Consider the following 12,019-nt stretch of genomic DNA (forward strand, 5'->3'; position numbering starts at 1 on the left):
TTTTTTTTTTTTTTTTTTTTTTTTTTTTTTTTTTTTTTTTTTTTTTTTTTTTTTTTTTTTTTTGGTACTGGGGACTGAACTCTGGCCCTGTGAGGCAGGTGGTAGACTCACTGAGCCAAAAACCCTGGCCCCCAAAGCTTCTTTTATCTACTGGCTGTCTCAGCAAGAGAAAATGCCACTGGCCTCTTGAGGTTCCTGAAGCTGAAATGAAGAATTTAACCCTCCCTAAATATAGACTGTTTGGGGGATGTTTCTTGCAGAAAAAGAATCTTCAGGATTTATCAGTAAGAGGCACAGAAAGGGCTTATTAGGCAGAAATTTACTACTATCTCACCTCAGAACTACCTAAGTGACTCAGATACCTGTTCAGACCCTTGATGGTCAGAGTATGATTGCAGAGTTGGTAATTGAAACATACCATACCAAAACTGCATACTTACTGAAGACAAAAGAGAGAGCACAGTCCTTATCCCAAACAACCTAAATGCCAGTCATGTATAGCTTTAAAAATTATTCAAATAAAAAGTAAGAAAGGCTGGACAATCCAAAGTGGTTTCTGGGACATGCTTTATCCTGCTGGCTGCACATTTTTCTTACTGTTGCAGAATGACAATTTTCAATGTCAGATCATGCAGCTGGACCCCCTTTGTAAGGTGGCTGTAGAATCCCAGACCCCTTCTTCATCCTATTGTTTTCTCCTACCCCAAAGCTTGTGTGTGCTTTCCACCCTTTGCTCAGCACTTCTAGTAGCTTCCTTCCTTTTAGCCTCACCATCAGCCCTTCTTCTCCAACCGTCCCCCTGCCCCATCTTAGGAATGAAGGAAACAGAGAGCATGGTGGAAGTGGCCACATGCAAAATAACTAGCAATCTCATACCGCTAGATTAACACTTGTATTATATGTTAAGAGTGTGTCTGTTTCCTTTTGTAGTCTCAGGCTGTGTGAACTAAATCCCAGGAGGAAACAAATTAATCTTAAAGGTTTTCCCTGCTATTGATGCCTTTCCGTTCAGAATGTTGATTCTGAGGCACCTGTGGCATGCAAGAGAGAATGTTGCAGAGGCAAATTAAGACATTTAGCCTCAGAGCCAGGCAGATATCTACAGTTTAGTGAACAGATATGTAAAACACATTTGCAGATCAAGAGACAATATATTGCCAGGCATGGTGGTACATGCATAGAATCCTAGCAACTCTAGAGGCTAAAGCAGGGGGGGTCACTATGACAAATGGTGAGGAATGAGACTACCTGAGCAGACCAGTGGACGGCAAAAAGGCATAGATTTTATGCGCCTGGGTGCAGTCCGACTGAAGGTGAAAAGGCCATCAGTGGCAAACAAACAAAAGGTAGAGAGCTTTACAGGGGACTGGGAAAGGGTCTGTCACATACAAGGCATGGAGCAAATATTTTTGGTTAGGATCTATATAGTAGTCAAGGCAGATGTATGGATTTTATCCGATAACCTGGCACTGGGGAGATATGTTATATTTTGTTGTCTTATCTCTTTTTTACAACATATATTCTCTGTTATATCTGCCGAGAGACAACATAACCTGTATCTGGTTTTCAGCTGCCTGAAGGAGCAGTTGTTCTGTTGAGGGCTGCAGTTTTTGCATCTGATTAGAACTGTAGTTTGGAATTAAACAACATATTTCACTAGACAGGTCATAGCCATCCTGTCTTTTTGTTAAAATAGAAAAGAAAAGGAACTGGGGAAATAGGATGATGTTTCTTAAGATGACTTCATGCATGACACAGGACCTGTTTGGACAACCTATTGGGGATAAAAATTTTGAGGAATCATGTCACAGTGGGAAGTGGTAAAGAATATCATCTGTTAAGAAGTGATCACCTGTAAGTGATTTTGTAGGAAATGGGACATGAATCTAAAGAGGTGAGGTCTAAAAAGTAGAAAGACAAAAATACAGGAGAGAGGCCCTGTTAAAGGCAGAAGACATGAGTCCCAACCCTAGACACAGGCCCATGAGTCAAAAACACACCGCCTAATCTCTGAAGCCCTTTCAGTAAGTCTTTTTGTCCCATCTCTCACTATCCTGCATCGATTTGTATGGAAGCAACATTCTTTTTCTAGAAAAATACATAGGCCACCTTTTCTGCTATCATAAGGTCAAGGCTCCTCCAATTCTGTAGAGTCACAGCCACCAAAGAATTTGGAGACAGTACAGCCTGCATCTGGTTTGCAGCTGCCTGGAGGAGAGTGTGTTCTGCTGAGGGCTATAGTTTTTGCATCTGCTAAAAACTATAGCTTGGAATTTAAAACATATTTCACTAGACAAGTCATAGCCAAACACTCTGACAATCACAAGTTTGAGACCAGCCTCAGGAACTTAGTGAGACTTGGTCTCAAAATAAAATTTTAAGAAAGGGCTGGGGATATAACTCAGTAACAGCATGTGTGCCTAGTATGTGTGAAGCCCTGGGTTTAATCCCTAGTATGAAGTAAGTATGGAGGGACAGAGGAAAGGAAGTAAGGAAGGAAGTATAACTAGCATCTGAAGAATCCCCTTCCCATACACTCCTTTTAGGTGAAGAGTTTGATTTTTTTTTCAGTAAGCATTACCTTATCTTCATACCTCTTCTATCTATGTATAAAATTTCTAAACAGCAGAACTCATTTTGAGCTTCATATCAAATTGCTTTTTTGTTCTTTGTTTTATTCACCTGCAACTGTCTATGTGATTCATTTGTGCCATTTCAGGTATCTGTATTTGGTTGATTCACTTTCTTTGCTGTTGTTGGATGAGAGAAACCAAGGTAGAACCCAACTGCCCAGATTTCAACTGTAGCAGTAACACTACTCAGATACAAGACCTTGTGCAAATTATTTTATCTCTCTGTGCCTTTATTTTCTTGCCTGGAATTGGTGCCAGGGTATGGTGTGATGTAGAGGGCCATCTTACATGGACCTCCCTGGAAAACAGTCTCAGAGTGTGCTCTTTGCAGCATGTTGCTTATTGGAGAATGGGTATGGCCATGAGATCTGCAAAGGAGTAAGGGAAACAGGTTCGAACCGTTAGTGGGTAGTTCCTTTAGTAATGGCTCACCAAATAAACACGTTTCAGATCATTCTTGCCTCAAAAAAAAAAAGAATTTAATGAGACAAGACAAAAGCTGTCACAGTAAGTGACCATGGGCAGCAAGGAGGATAAAAAATATTACTTGGAGATGAAACTTAGTTCAATCACCAAGAGGCCCAAAGCGGCTATTCTAAACCAAGTGTGCCCAGGCATTAGGGAGACTCTCTGGAGAAGAAAAGCCACCAAGCTGAGAACTTTCTGGCTTTTATTTAGAATATCAGTATACAAGAAAAGAGCAGGAGAGAATCAGTGCTGGCAAGGAGATGTCTCAAGGCTAGGCTGTTTTTCTTGGGGAAAAAAGAAGGACAATAGCCAGACAACATGTCTTACTAACCTAAACCTCTTGTTCTCTAATCATTTGATTATTACACAGCCTGTGTGCTTTTGCCCATAGTTTAACCATTCATTACTCATCAAAGCTTTCTACAAAAAATGGTGCCAAAATTTATTTGAAAATAGAGAAGTAAAGGGGTAAATGAAAAAAACGGCTCTGCAAAGGAAACTTGAATGAACAAATGAGAGGAAAGGATAAATCCAAAAACAAAAGTACATCCTGTGTTTGTGAGGCAGAGGGTAGGCTACCATAAAAAGTCATGATAGAAGGCTCCTCCTGGCATCATCTGTGTCCTTATATGTCATCCACATCTCCTAGAGCCCGTAAGAAATTATACATCTGAGGTCCTGGGAATTATTGGGCATTGTCCTGGGGTCATGTAATTGACTAGTCCTGCTTATTTTCAAGCCAACTTTGTCATGCCCTACCTCCTATCTCATTTCCACCCTGAGTGACATAAATCTATATAATTCTTTATGAAGTGCATAAGGAATAGACCCTACCTATTAGACATTATGTACTGTCCAACTACCTGGGAGGGTGGCTCAATGGATGGGTTATGAAAAGAAATGCCTGTCAGAAAATAACAAGAAAAGAGTTACTAACCATCAAGCTGCCTGTTTGATGGGAGAAATAATCTTTAGTATTAGCCCAAATATGAGGAGCAGATTATCATGCTTCCAGTAAAGAAAAATGTATGTCAGAGAGGTATATCAGATAAATTATCAAGAGTCTGAGAGTCATGGCCTTAGCAAGATCTTGTTTACTTATCTGTAGCAGCACTGAAGCCTTGTTTTTTTGAAGAGAAATCTTAAGTTTTCCAGAGGCTCACAGGAATACCTTTCTCCTTTTGGGTGAACTTGTTTTTTAGACAGTTCTGATTGGACTAGTTTTCACCTAGAAAGATAATTCCAATTATCTATCTCTGCCACTTTACTGCAGTGGGTGTGGCAAGAATCACTGAAAAGGGGCCCTTCCATTTGGCTTTAAATGGTCAGCAGGTGTTTCCTCTCTCCAAATTTTCACAAGCATTTTGTCTCCAGGGTGGACGCTGTGTGGTCCCCCTGGGCCAGAAATTGGCAGGACTCTGTTCCCATACATTTGGATAGCATGCTATACTTGGCCAGGATTGATGAGATATTATAATAGTCTCATAGTTCCTGGTCTACCAGCATATAAGAGGATAGAAATTCCTCCCATATAATATCTCAAATGGGCTCTAACTTTGCCCAGTTTTAGGCATGTTATAAACCCTGATGAGTGCCATCAGTAGCAATCAGAGCCAGAACTCAGATGTCTCTTGGCAAAGTGGCAAAATTTACCAGAGCTAAATTTAGTGTTTGGTTGGTTCTCTCTACCTTTCCAGAAGATTGAGCCTACCAAATGGAATGGAGGTGGTACTTTGTTTGTAAAGCCTTTGCAATCGCTGAGTTATTTGGGGGGAGGTAAAAGAAAGTCCATTGTCTCTCTGGAGCAACTGAGGTAGTCCAAATCTGGGAATGATTTTTTTAAGAAACACTTTGACTACCTTAGTGGCTTTTTCTGAATTGGGTACAAAAGGCTTCAATCCAGCCTGTAAAGCTGTCAGTTAGGAACAATATCTGTTTAAATCCTTCACATAGTGGCATATGGGTAAAGTATAATTGCCAGTACTTTCCTGGGTATGTCCCTCTCCTCTGTAGAGGTTCTAATAAAGGAAACAGTTTGGGCTTTCCTGGGTTGCTGTAGGAGAAGAGTGAGGAAGTTTTGCAGATCTATCAGGAACTAGTTGCCTCTAATTCTACTCCTATGAAAACTTGAATGATCATTTCCAATGTAGCATGTCTTCCTATTTGGAAGGAATCATAGAGTGTTTCTATACCTTCCACTGTATCACTTGAGGAAGAATCTGTTTGTTTCCTAAATACCACTAGAGTCTCTTTTTACTTTCCCCATATCTGAAGGCCCATTATTTTCCTGTAGAGTATAGATCAGTTTTAATGGTTCCAAAGGAAACAGGAGTAAGGCCAGTCTTAAGGGGCTATAGAGCTGCCTTTTGATTTCCAAAGGAGACTTCAGACATGTCTCCCTGGTGCCCTTTACATTGCATAAATACAACATGTTTGGGAAGATGGACTGCCTCTAGGAGTTGTAGGATTTTTTGCTTGTGCTTTGCAGATGATAATTTATCAGTAAGCCTCTTTCCTTCCAGATTGTGGCATGATTATGTCATACCAGAAAGGCTTATCTAGAGTCTGTATAGCTGTTTAAATACTGTCTTTTCCTAATATCAATGCCTGAGTAAGAGCTACCAGCTCTGCTTTTTGAACAGAGGTTCCTGGAGGAAGAGGCTTAGCTTCAGTGACCTGTTATGAACAGACAACTGTGTAGCCTGACTTTCAATGTCTTTCTTGGACAAAGCTACTTCCATCAGTGAAGCATACCTCCTCAGGATCTTGCCGGGGCAGGTCACTGATATCCTACCTGCTTGTATAGGTCTGGAAGATTACTTGTTCACAGGAGTGGCTAACTTTTGGGCCTACAGGCATCAAAGAAGCAGGGTTAATAATAGGGAAAGCTTCTATAATAACCTAAGGGTTACTGAGAACCATATCATGGTACTTGGTAAGCCATTCCCCTGTTAACCACAAGTAACTTTTTGTCTCCAGAATAGCTCCACCTGATGGGGTATCTGGACTTATAATCTCTTTCCCAAAGTTAGTTGTAGCTTCTTCTGTTATTACAGCTATAGCTGCTACTTCTCTCAGGCAAGGTGGCCATCTAGCAGCTACCCCATCTAACTTTTTGGAAAGTATGCCACTGCATAGGTGCATAGCCTTTGGATCAAGATCCCTCAAAACAATCCAGCCCTTTTCTGATATATAGAGAAAGAATGGCTTTTTCAAGTCAGGTATTCCCAAGGTGGGAGTTATTTTCAGTCACTTTTGTTTATTCTACAGGCATAGACTAAGGTCCTTTTATAGTCTCTCATAAAGGCTTTGCCAAAAATCCAAAATTAGGTAGCCAAATCCTACAAAAGCCTGCCATTTCCAGGAAGGAACAAAGCAGTTGTTTGGTGGTAGGAGGTCCAAGATAACAGATAGTGTGGATTCAGACTCTAGACAGCTGCCATTCCCCAAGAGTAAGAATATATCCCAGACATTTAACTTTAGAGGAGTATCTGAGCCTTTTCTTAGAGACTTTATGTCCCTTATTAGCTAGAAAGTTACAAGTTTTTATGGTGTTGTAGTTAGATAGTTCCTGAGCTGAGCTGCAAGCTAGAATATCATCTAATATACTGTCCAAGTTTATTGCTGCTTTCCTTTTGTAATGGGATTTTTCCCATTTAAAGGCAAGCAGAAACTGAGAATCTTGATGTAGGGAGATGGAGAAGAATTTATTTTTTTCTCACTGAGTTTATTGGTACATTTTAGGTATACAGTACAGTTACATGCATCATTGGGATCTTGTACCTTTACATGACAGGTCTTGATTCTCATTTTTTCCTCTTCCCCTGCCCTCCCTTCATCCCCTTCTTCCTTCCCTAAAGAATGTATTTTGTAAATTTAAGATTGAGAACCAATTAGTACCCCCTGGAATTTGGGAGGGTATTATATATGGATTGGCCATTAGAGGATGGATTACAGTAATAGCTCCATTAATGAGGCAGAGGTCTTGTACCACCCTATATTCTGCAGAGGGCTTTATTACAGGGAGAATGGGAGTATTGCAAGGGGGTTGACAAGGTTTTAAAAGGCCATATTTGAGAAATCTGTTTATCAGAGGCTGGAGGTCTTTGTATGCCTCTTCCTTGATTGGATACTGCTTTAGTTTAGGAAATCAGTTGGAGTCTTTTATTCATAACTACCGGGATGAATTTTCCCTACCAGGTATCCTCTTATACCATGCAGCAGAATTTACCTCTTGACTAATTTGGTCAGGGAGACCTAGTGTAGTTCCAGCAAATAAAATCTGTTTTGGCTTTAGCCAAATCCTCCCAATTTTGCTCATAAATCTCTTCCTATCAAGCGAGTATGATACTGTGAGACAATTAGAAACTTATGGTTAAACATTTGGCCTTCAAAGTGACATGTTAAAGGAGGAGTAAAGGATCTCTGACTAGACATCCCCTCAACACCAACTATGGAGATAAACTTAGAGGACAGTTTTCCAAAGAAGGAAATCAAAAGAGAATCAGCCACCCTTTGTACTGATTAGCAGTTGGCTCACTTGTGATGTCTAAGATTATCTAGGGTTTCTCAGAGGGGATGATGATGCCTTTGGGCAAGTGCATCACAGGCTCCACTGGGTCTCTTCAGTCATCAGAGCAGGAAATGAGGGTATTGGCTGTCCTAGTCCCTCTCTGGGAGCAGAAAAACAGTAAAGCCTCTAGTGCCATGGATCATGAATATTAGCTGCCTTACATATGGAGCAAGGCCCAAATGGAAGCTTAGTGCAACCACTTCCCCAGGTTCAGTTCCTTTTCACTTGAAACAGGAATCTTTCCCTCAGTTGTCCCTGGGCTTTTCCTTAGATGACCTGGGTTGGTTTAAAGCATTACCAATTGCAGCAGCTATAATCCTTAGCTTTTCTCTTATGTCTCTTCTCTGGATCTTGATTGTTGAACACAGAAAAGTCTGTGTCCAACAATTGAGACATAGGTGTTTGTGGCCCCGTTTGAAGATTTTGTGGTGTATGCCAGATATCTGGGGCTGACTGGCAGGTGAAATGTCCCATTAGTGCCTCTCCTTTCCTGGAAAATGGATCTATATTGGTATATTTGAGAAAGGTTTCTGGTTTCTGCTAATCCAGCTAATCAGCTGGATTTTATTCTGTACCCTGTATGATCCCATTCACTTTACCATAATTAACAGACTTTTTATGCACCTTTTCTTCCCCATAATAAGAGCAGATAGCATATTAGACATCATTTCCAGTCCATGATGAGTCTTATAGTCTTGGTTTGGATCTGTTGAGTGGTGAATAGCCTCATCAGGGTAATTTCTTTCCTATTTCAAAGCATACTGTTCACCTGCATAGCTCCTAACCTCTTATAGGAGTCTTTGTCATTTATCTGAGGTACAGAAAGTCACCAAGATGAATTGGACATCTTGCTATGATAAGACAAAAGTAAGAGTCAAAGTTTAGAATATATCTTCAAACTTAACTAGAGTCTTCTGACAGCTGACATGGTCATTCTTTACACTGCTAGACATCTGCAACCGAAAAAGTTACCTGCACTGGAGTATTCCCTTCCACACCTGGGACTTTACTTAGGGGCTGGACAAGCTGTAAACCAGAGTAGCAGAAAGCATCACTTTGGGTTTTACCTCTTGGGCTTAAAGCTCTGTGTAATGCCAGTGGGGTTCAAGGCTGCCTCAAGTGGCTACTGAGGAAACTGAGGAATGCTAGCTTCCCCCAGGGCACTAGGCTCTAAAGGAGTCCCCTGGTCACTTGGAGGATGTGGATCTGATTTATTGGTCTGAGGATTGGAAGTGTCAGATGGAGGAGACCTTCCAGTATGCTTATCTTCCTTAAATAGATCAGTGAGGTGGAGGTCCTCCTGAAAGACAAGTGGGGGCTCTCAGAGCAGGGTCATTCAGGGTATGTCTTTCCTTATTGGGGCTCACATTATCACAGTTCCTGAGCACTCCCTTTGATAAAAAGTCACAAAGGCCTGAACATAAGGCACTTCACTCCACCTTTTATAATCATAATTTAAATTACCATAACATACACTTCTTTTTTCACCTTCTAGATCATATTTAAACCCAGACCATATTGCAATAGTAGATAAGCTATTCTTGTTTTATTTTTTTAATTAATTAATTAATTAATTTTGGGGGTACTGGGAATCAAACTCAGGACCTTGCACTTGTAAGGCAGGCAACGGCACCACTGAGCTAAATCCCCAGCCCAAGCTGTTCTTGGTTTAAATTGTCAGGAACAAACCTGTTTCATTCATCAAGGATATAGCCCAGTGGCAAAGTTGGTGGAATCTTTGTAGTGGCGAAATCCATTGAATTTTCCTTCTGCTTGTCTTAGGACCTATAGTGCAAAGAGAGCTAGTCTTGAACTCCTTGAGGTGGCATGCAATGCAGAAGGAGACCTAAAGTCCACAAGATGCTTCTTGTGAGACTTTTACATATAACTGGGTAGACATCTCTGTCCAAACCTTAAGGTGATACTGGTATGGAGATCACAGAGCCACAGAAGAAAGCCCCCGGAAGGCTTCTGTCTCCATATTGGGACTCATTAACTCCTTAGGGACTAGGTGGCCTTGCCCGATCCTTTAAATTGCATGAGGTAATGGCAGAACTTTCCCAAGTAAAGTTCTTTTAACCACCTAGTTGAACCACTTTTCTATTATATGGGAAAAACACTTTTTGTCTTTGCTTTGATGGAAAAAGGACTAAAAAAGAGGATGGCTCTGTTTTTATACACTTACATTTACTTTAGTTAGCTTTTAAATATGTTAAACACTGCTCTGTTCAGATATCAGGAATAGACCTTTAACTTATCTGTATTTAAACAGGGAAGCAAAAAAAGCTAGGAGGTGATGGCCTCAGATAGGCTTCTGGACCAAGAGAGAGTGGTGCTGTTAAGTTGTATGTGTGGGTAGTGACTGAGGTACACAGTCAGCTCTAGTGCCAGTTGGCCACACAGTATGCTGCGGTGGTGGTGGTGATGGTGGTGGTGGTGGTGGTGGTGTGTATGTGTGTGTGTGTGTTGGGGGGGTTAGGCCACTTGCAGTCCCTGGTCCAGTAATTCTGCACACCTAGCCAGAGAAAGTTAGGCCGTCCCACACACCAGCCTGGGGTGGGCCTCTTTCCCTGCCTGGAGCAGCAGTAAGATGGTCATGCCCCACCAGGAGAGGCCTCTGGTGTTGCCCATAGGCCTGCATTCACTGCAACCTGTGCCTTTGCGTTGTCTCAGGACCTCAGCCCCAAACTCCTCCCTCAAAGGGTTTCTTCTCACCAAGGCCTCATGAGGTCTTAAAGGGATAGCACACAATTTTTCTTTTTCCTGTGGGGAAGAAAAATGTTCCTTCCTTTTGTTCTCATAAACCACTATGCCCTTTACATTTAGAGAGTTAGTTCAGAAGGCCAGTTATTAAAAAAAAAAAAGAAAGAAAGAAAAAAGAGATAGAGAAAAATGTGATGGTAGCCAGGATTGCGTGTCCATGTAAAAGCTACATCACGCAACAAGGCGAGATGGCAGCTGGGTACACAGCAAGGCAGTATGGCCATCAGCATGGCAAGGTAACTTAGCAGTACTCCTGACCAAAACACAAACTGAGAAGAAGTCATTTACAAACTAGAGTAAGTGGAGACCAAGCTAATTTCTAAAAGGTGTAGCAAAATACATAACAAACAAAAGGGGAGACTGTGGAGTGAACACAAGTGGTTAGAAAGAACAACAAAAGTTTATATTACCTTCCCCCATTCCCATAGTGGGAGCTAAGAAGGCCCCTCTCCAGTGCCATGAGAAGAGGCATCCCTGGTTCCTAGCATAAGGGATAGAGTAAGGGAGAGAAGAAATCTTGCAGCATTTGAGAGAGAGAGAGTGTGCCCACACAGGCCTTACCATGGTCTCCTAGGTACATGAGCTTGACTCTGCTGGATGGCTATGCTAAAAATGCTACCAGGTAGTTCCTTTAGAAATGGCTCACCAATAAAATGTTCTCCAGATCCATCTTTCCTCAAACAAAGAATTGAACAAGACAAGCCAAAAACAGTACCAAAAGTTTATTTTTAAAAGTGAGGGCCAATGGGGTAAGCAAAAAACTGGCTCTGTGGAGCAAACGGATCAAATAAAAGAAAGGAAAGGATAAAACCAAAAATAAAAGTGCACCCTGTGTCTGGGAGGAACAGGGTGGGATACCATAAATAGTCATGATAGTGGACTCTTCATAGCATCTGTGTCTTTATATGCAGTCCACCTCTCATGGAAGCCCTCAAGAGGTTCTACACACATACAAGGTCCTGGGGATTATTCAGCACTGTCCTGGGGTCTTATAATTGACTAGTCCTGCTTATTTTCCAGCCAGTTTTGCCATGACCTGCCTCCAATCTCAGGACAGAAGCAGGGACTTGAGTGGTGAAGCAGATGCAGCTGAGGCCACTCCTAGAGCTCTGGACTTCAGGTGACCTTCCAAGATGCTATCAATAGATGGAATTTGTATTTCTACATCAACCAGTTCTTGTATGAGGCTGTCCTTAGGGAGGGGTACAGCTTTCAGCAAGGGAGCTCGCCTGGACCAAGGAGAGCTCCTGGGGAAGGACCCCGCCACGAGCACCACAGCACCACTCCAGGTAGAGGAGCCCGTCCTGCTACCCTGCAGGGTGTCTGGGTGGGCACCACAGCAGCTTGGATCCAGGATCAAAGTTAGCTTTCTCCTGTACAGATATCCCTTCTTCCTAGGACTTTTTCATGGAGGGCAATGCCATATTCTTTATGTTAATTGCTCATGCAGGAGTTTCTTTCTAATCTTTTCAAGTTCTGTTTTCTTGGTCAATTATATAATTTAAAAAGATATCAGCACTAGTGTTAATAATTAACCAGTGAAATAGAAATAAAGGGAGAGGTCTTGACTCAGTACATGTCA

This window comes from Fukomys damarensis, unplaced genomic scaffold (assembly GCF_012274545.1).
Source record: "Fukomys damarensis isolate Sample0158 unplaced genomic scaffold, DMR_v1.0_HiC HiC_scaffold_37, whole genome shotgun sequence".
In the NCBI taxonomy this organism is placed as follows: Eukaryota; Metazoa; Chordata; class Mammalia; order Rodentia; family Bathyergidae; genus Fukomys; species Fukomys damarensis.